Consider the following 7,500-nt stretch of genomic DNA (forward strand, 5'->3'; position numbering starts at 1 on the left):
GTCCGGGTGGGATTTTGGTATGCCCTTCTCGAGGAGAGGTTGCCGTAGTTGGAAGGAATCCAGGGACTTGGCCGCGTGTGAGAGCCAAGTGTTGGGGCGTTGCAGTGTGTCTGCGTGTGCAAGTGAGGTGTGGATGGCCCGATTTAGACCTGTCTCGTCGCGGGGGTGGAGTGCGCGGGCAACAAAGTCCGCCCCGAGCATTCTGATCCTTAGTTGGAGAGGAGGGAGCGAGACTTCCGCTGGAGGTTGAGAATTTTATACCACCGTTGTGCTCCCAGGATGACTACAGCCACTTTATTGTGGCATGTCTCAATCCTCTGGAGTTTATCCGCGTCCACAGTAAGGAGAGCCGGGGCTGCGTAGTCGGCGATAGAACGCACCGCTCGTACGTAGTACGTGCGTAGGACTTGATTTGTGGCACCAAATGCTCTTCCGCACATGGACCTCATCACTGTGGTTCTGGCCGTCATTCTCTCTGTGAGGTAGGATATATCCTTGTTGAAGGTGAGGCCCTTCTCAAGCCCCTATACCCAGGCACTGGAATTGTGTGACCCAGTCCAGCGCGAATCCCTGAGTAACGAGGGGTTCCTTTCCCCACCCGAGACCGAATACCATGGCTTTGGTCTTCCGAGGGGATATTTTGAGCCCGATCCTGATGCATTCCGCTGCGACGGCGTCGAGGCAGCGCTGTGCTCTGTCATGGCATCGTTGCTTCCCAGCAATGATGAGAGCCAGATCATCGGCGTAGGAAATGATTTTGCACCCGTGGGCGAGAGGGAGCTCCAGTACATTGAAGAGAGTCGGGCTGAGGACCCCTCCATGTGGTGTACCATTCTCTAGCACCGTGGGCTCCGACATGTGGTCTTGAAAAAGCACGCGCGCAGATCTGCGTGACAGGTAGTCGCCTATCCAGGTGAGAAGTCTTCCTCTCACACCTTTGCATGCGAGAGTGTCTTGGATAGCCAGAGGACTGGCTACTTCAAAGGCCTTTTCCAGATCGAGAAAAAGGGCGATGGAGGGCTCGCTGCTCACTGCTGCGAGAAGGGTGGCAATGCTGTTGGCCGTACCAGTGCCCTTGCGATAAGCATAGATATGCTCATGCAGCGGACCTAGTTTCCATAGCAATCTGTTGAGTACCATTCTTTCTGCTGTTTTCCCCATACAGTTGACCAGGCTGATGGGGCGGTAGGCACCGGGTTCCTTGGGTTTGGGGATCGGCACTATTGTGTCTGTCTTCCAGGCCGTGGGCAGTCTCCCGGTTCTCCAGGACGCATTGATCACGCGGAGAAAGGCCTCATCTCATGCAGGTCCGAGGTGTGCCAGCATGGAGTAGGTGACTCCGTCCCCGCCGGGAGCAGTGTCCTTGTCAGGTCTGCGGGCGGCCAAGAGCTCTCCGAGAGTGAATTCCTCGTCGGTCTCGCCCTTCTGGGCCATCATGTCCCCGATATGGTGAATCCTTCCCTCCCGCAGCAGTTGTTGCATCTCCTAGGTGTGCTGTGGCAGGAAGGCACTACTGGACCGACAGGCGAATTCCTCTACAAGCCGCTGCGCCTCTTCGGTTGGGGCTTGATGGGTTAGACGTGGGCGAGACCTGTTAGTGGCTACATGAAGTTTGCGCCAGAGCTCGGAGAGGGAGGTGTGGGCGTTGAAACTCTCGCACCACTCATGAAATTTGTTTAACCCTGACACGCGTAGCCGTGGTATGCGCTTCACGAACTGCTGCTCGGAGGTTGGCAAGATTGACCTGTGTCCTGTTTCGTCGGAAGGCGCAACGGAACATGCACACCCTGTGGTTAGCCTCTCTCATTTCCTTGTTGTAGTACCATTGGTTATTGTGCCTCCGGGTGGGCTGTCCCTGCAGTGGAATCGTATCGCTCGCGGCAGCGTGGAGGGCGGTTGAGAGGTCCGCCTCCAAACTGTCGACATCCCAAGCTGAAGGGTTGTACTCAGTTGCCCAGGACGCCAGGGTGTTGGAGAAGAGAGGCCAGTTGGACTTGGATGTGTTGCACTGCGGAATGTGTAACACCACCGGTGGCGGAGCTGCATCTCGTATGTACGTGCATACGGCAAAGTGGTCACTGGTGACAACGGGGTGGATCTCCCATCTTGCGCGGGAGAAGAGAGTGGCAGTCACAAGGGTTAGGTCAAGCCTGCAACCCCGTACATGGGTTGGGGAGCCGTCGTTCAGCAAGGCGATGTGGGGGGAGGAAGTCAGTGTAAAGTGTAGGTGATTCCCTGCAGCATTGGGGCCCTGTGTGGATGACAAAAATGGGTGGGTTTGACACAGTCTAGCGATGCCCTATGAGCTCAACCTATGCCGGTGCACTAGGGTGCGCGAAGAGTGACCGGGAATGTGAATTCCTCCACGAATGCAGTTCCAACAATTTTAAAAAACCACAGGGGCTATGTTGTAGTGCAAGCGCGTTATGCGAGGACATAGAAGTTGACAGAGCGAGATCCCAGGGGGAGACGGGAAGGCGCTCGGTACCGGAGTGTAGAACTCGTGTCCTGCTCGTACGAGAGTGAACGGGGGACTGAGGGGCAGTAGGCAATGTGAGAGGGGTGGACATAATCCCACTATTGGTGGGATTAGTTCTCACATGTCTTGATGAGCTATTGAATAAGGGAATGGCCGTTACCATATTAGATTGTATATCAATGCTAGGAGCCCATTCTCTGATATACATAGCCTCTATCATCCTTAATTCTCTAACATCATTACAATGTGTAACTACTTTAGTGTTGTTAACAATGGTTGCTCTATCAAGGGAAGATTGATGCTCGTGCTGAAAATTATTCTTAATCACTCCCTGTTGGAGATGGAGCGTTAGGTGACGGCTGAGACTACGGGTCGTAAACCCAATGTATGCACATTGTAGAGCGCGCAGTCTCCACAATTACAGTTAAATCTGTACACCACATTGGTTTTTGAGTCCCAGACTTGCCAGACAAATAATTTTTCATTTTTCAGCACTAAGGAGCAAGTGCGGGGGTTCTTACAAAAAAATCACCGTTCGTAAGTCATGGCTGTCATCCACCGGTTTGCAATTTCTGAAGACGATGTCTTTAATACGTTTTTCCTCTTCCCGGTACGAACTGCTAAAAATATTTTGGTAGTAAACTGTGATTTTGTTTTGCTGACACGGAGAGTACTCAGAGGCACGACGGTCTAGCAAGTATTTAGTGATTTGATCAAAATCTGTGTTAGAGTAACCATTGTTAACTAGCACCTGACGTAAGTGCTGAAGTTCGGCATGCAGCAGACGCCAAGAAGAACAAACCTTAATTGGCCGCCTCACGTATGCCTTAATTACCCCTCTCTTATAATCTTGTGTGCATTCACCCTCACCATTCATGCACTAACCCGCATTGGTGGGCGTCCGGTAAATGGAGGTAAATGGAGGAACCATCTACCATTACATCGAGGAAATGGAGTCTGTCGTTCTTATTTAACTCCACAGTGAACTTTAAGTCAGAAATGACTTGAAGGTTAGATCTGAGTTCCTCGAGTAACTGTAGGTCATCCATACACAAAAAAATGTCATCAACATGCCTACGATACAAAATTGTCCCATATTGAAGAAGCTATAAAATACCTCCTTAACAAGCCAATTTTGTATAATTTTTTTCCAAGTGGTTTTATTACACATACATATGTTTACACACACACACACACACACACACACACACACACACACACACACACACACACACACACACACACACACACACACACACACACACACACGCACACTTTCAACGAACGGACGGCTTGAAGAACGTTCTGAAGAAAAGTGCAGATTGTGGATCCCAACGCAAAGAGAAGTGCCTTTTTGTATTTGCAGGGTGGGGGGAAATTGCTCGTGGGGTAGTGGGAAAGTAAGGAAAGAGGAGAGGGGGAGGGATTGCTGGGGAAATGGAAGGTAATGAGGAGGTGGAGGAATTGGCCCTGACGGGCCGCCGAAAGGTGGACAAGCGACCGCAAGACGAGCTGGATGATGACGACATGTCTAATAGGAATGTGAAGATTAGAGGTATAGATAGGAGCAATACAGTAGAAAGTGATGAGAATATTTTCAAGGGATTTAAAGAGGGTGGGGGGGACACAACCCCCCCCGACTGACAAGACTAGAAGAGAAGGTCGATAAGATGAACGAGGACTTGGAGCGTAGGTTCGGTAATGTTGACAGTATAATTCGAAGAATTGAAAAATTGGAAGAACTAGAGAGGGCGAACAAAAACTTAACTAAGGAAATTGAAGAATTAAAACAACAGTTAAAAGAAGTAAAAGATGAGAATAAAGTCTTAAAGGAGAATAATATGGAGAACAAGGAGGGTTGGAAAAAAATTCAAGAAAATAGCAAGGTTGCATTCACTGACATAATCAGACAGCAAATGAATGAACAAACTGAAAACTCAGTTATTAAAGTGATGAGACAGAAGGAGAATATAGTAAGAGACTTAGCAGACAAAAAGAAATGTATAATTATATTAGGAATGGAAGAGAAACATAACCCAGATAGAACCACAAGAATCAAAGAGGAAAATGAAAAAGTAAGCCAATTACTAGAATCAGTTCAGGAAGATGAACCAGGAATTATGAAACAAATCGAAGAGAAATTTAGACTCGGAAAGTATAGCACAGACAAGACCAGACCAATTAAGATTAAATTCAAGTCACAAACAACGGCAGAGAATATCTTATCCAAAACAGGGAAACTAGCAACAAGTGAACAATACAAAAAGATATGGATAAAAAGGGAAATGAATAAGGAGGAAAGAGAGGCAGAAAAGCAGAAAAGACTGGAAGCTAAGGCAAAAAACGAGAACAGAACGGAGTCAGAGAAAGAGAGATTCTATTGGAGAGTAGTGAACATGAAACTAAGGAAGTTCGACATACAAAAGAAAAACATAAGGGAAACAGAGAACACAATGGAAGTGGCAGAAAACTAAGAGTGTCTTACACAAATATAGATGGATTAATAACAGGATTGAATGAGCTGAATGATTATTTGAAAGAAAAAGAACCAGACATAATGGGAATTGTAGAAACAAAATTAAAAGGCCCACTACCACCCAACAGTGTAGGACATAATGCATACAATTATTGGATTAGAAACAGAGAGAAAAAGCAAGGGGGTGGAGTTATGTTCCTGACTAAGAAGGATATAAACGTGAAAGGTGTCATATATGGAAAGAATACAGTAGAGATGATTATGATAGAAGTGGAAGACAGAGATAAGAAGAGCAGAAAATTTGTGATAAATTATGTGCCTCCAAAAACAGCCTCATGGGAGGAGAGTGAACATAAAAGTATGTTAGAGGACACAAAGATAACATTAAATAAAATAATGGAAGATGGAGGAAGAATAGTTATGATGGGCGACTTTAATTGCAAAGAAATCTGCTGGGAAGAAATAACAGTAAAGGGTGGAGACGACTCATGGGGAAACGCTCTACTTGAGATGATTATTGACCACACAATGACACAATGGATACAGGAGAACACCAGGTATAGAAATGAAGAAGAACCATCGAGACTAGACTTATTAATTACATCTGAACCTAGAATAGTGGACAAGATTGAATATAAAACACCAATAGGTAAAAGTGACCACATATTGATTGAACTGGAACTTAATGAAGAAAAATATATCAAAAGAAATGAACAATATAGAAAAGGAAGATTGATGTATGAAAAAACAAACTTTGATAAAATAAGAGAATTCTTTCAACAAGAAAACTGGGAAGAAATATACAAAGAAGAAACATCAGTGGAAAAGAAATGGAATATTTTGACAAAAATTTACAAAAAAGGAGTGGAAAAGTATGTCCCAAGACAAAAACAAGAAAAAGAATATGTAAAATGCTGGTACAACAAAAGTTGTAGAGAGTTAAAAGATAAAAGAGACAAAGCCTGGACCAGATGGAAAAAAGACAGAAAACCTGAAAAATGGAAAATATATACCAGTTATAGAAATGAATATGTACAAACATGCAGAGAGGAAAAGAGAAAATATGAAAAAGACGTCATAGAAAAATGTAAAGATCAACCAAAACTATTCTACAGATTTGTAAACAATAAACTGAAAAACAAACAGGACTTGGAGAAATTAAGACAAGGGGGAGTTGAATACACTGAGGAAATGGAAATGGCGGAAATTATGAACAAACATTTTAAATCAGTGTTTACAAGGGAGAACATACAACCTGAAGAGATTGAATGGAAAGAGAAAGTCCCCCCTATAGAAAAAATAGAAGTATCAAAGAATGAAATATTGATACAATTGAGTAATCTTGATGTCAGAAAATCACATGGACCAGATGAAATAGCAAACTGGATTCTGAAAGAATGCAGAAATGAACTGGCAGACAAAATACATAGCATAATAAGCAGTTCCTTGAAAGAAGGAAAAGTTCCAGAAGATTGGAAAAAAGCAAATATAGTACCTATATATAAAGGAGGAAATAAAGAGGAACCTACCAACTATAGACCAGTCTCTCTAACAAGTACAATAGCAAAAATTTGTGAAAGAATTATCAAAAATAGATGGGTAAAATACTTGGAAAAAAACAACGTACTAAATCCAAGGCAATTTGGATTCAGACAAGGACGATCATGCGTCACCAATTTAATATGCTTCTATTCAAGGCTAATAGATATAATACAAGAAAGAGATGGATGGGCTGATTGTGCATTTCTAGATCTAAAAAAAGCTTTTGACAAAGTACCACATAAGAAGTTGCTTAAGAAACTAGAATCTGAAGGAGGAATACAAGGTAAATTACTAAATTGGATGGAAGACTTCTTGCAAGAAAGAAAAATGAGAGTAGTGATAAGAAATCAACACTCAAAATGGAATGAAGTAATAAGCGGTGTCCCGCAGGGAACAGTCCTGGCCCCAATAATGTTTGCTATATATATTAATGATATGGATGAAGGAATTGAAAGCTATATGAGCTTCTTTGCAGACGATGCAAAACTACTGAAAAGAGTGAAAACTGAAGAAGATTGTGAATCACTACAGAAAGATCTAAATAAAGTACAGGAATGGAGTAAGAAGTGGGAGATGGAGTTCAATACAAAAAAGTGTAGTATAATGGAATTTGGAAAAAGCAAAAACAGAATAACAGGATCATATAATTTGGGAAAAGAAGGAATAAAAAAAGTAGAAAATGAAAAGGACCTGGGAGTCATTGTTATGAATAATATGTCACCTGAAAAACATATAAATAAGATTTTTGGAGAAACTTATAATTTAATAAGAACAATCAAAGTGGCATTTACATACCTGGATGAAGAAATGGTGAGGAAAATCCTAATCACCCTGATAAGACCAAGATTAGAATATGCAGCAACAATATGGTCACCAAGTACAAAAAAAATGTATAAAAAAACTTGAAAGAATACAAAGAGCAATTACAAAACTGGCACCAACACTCTCAAAACTATCATATGAAGAGAGACTACAAAAACTTGGACTACAGACACTAGAGCAA

Source organism: Oratosquilla oratoria, chromosome 37 (assembly GCF_046742065.1).
Source record: "Oratosquilla oratoria isolate Oo_2021 chromosome 37, ASM4674206v1, whole genome shotgun sequence".
Classification (NCBI taxonomy): Eukaryota; Metazoa; Arthropoda; class Malacostraca; order Stomatopoda; family Squillidae; genus Oratosquilla; species Oratosquilla oratoria.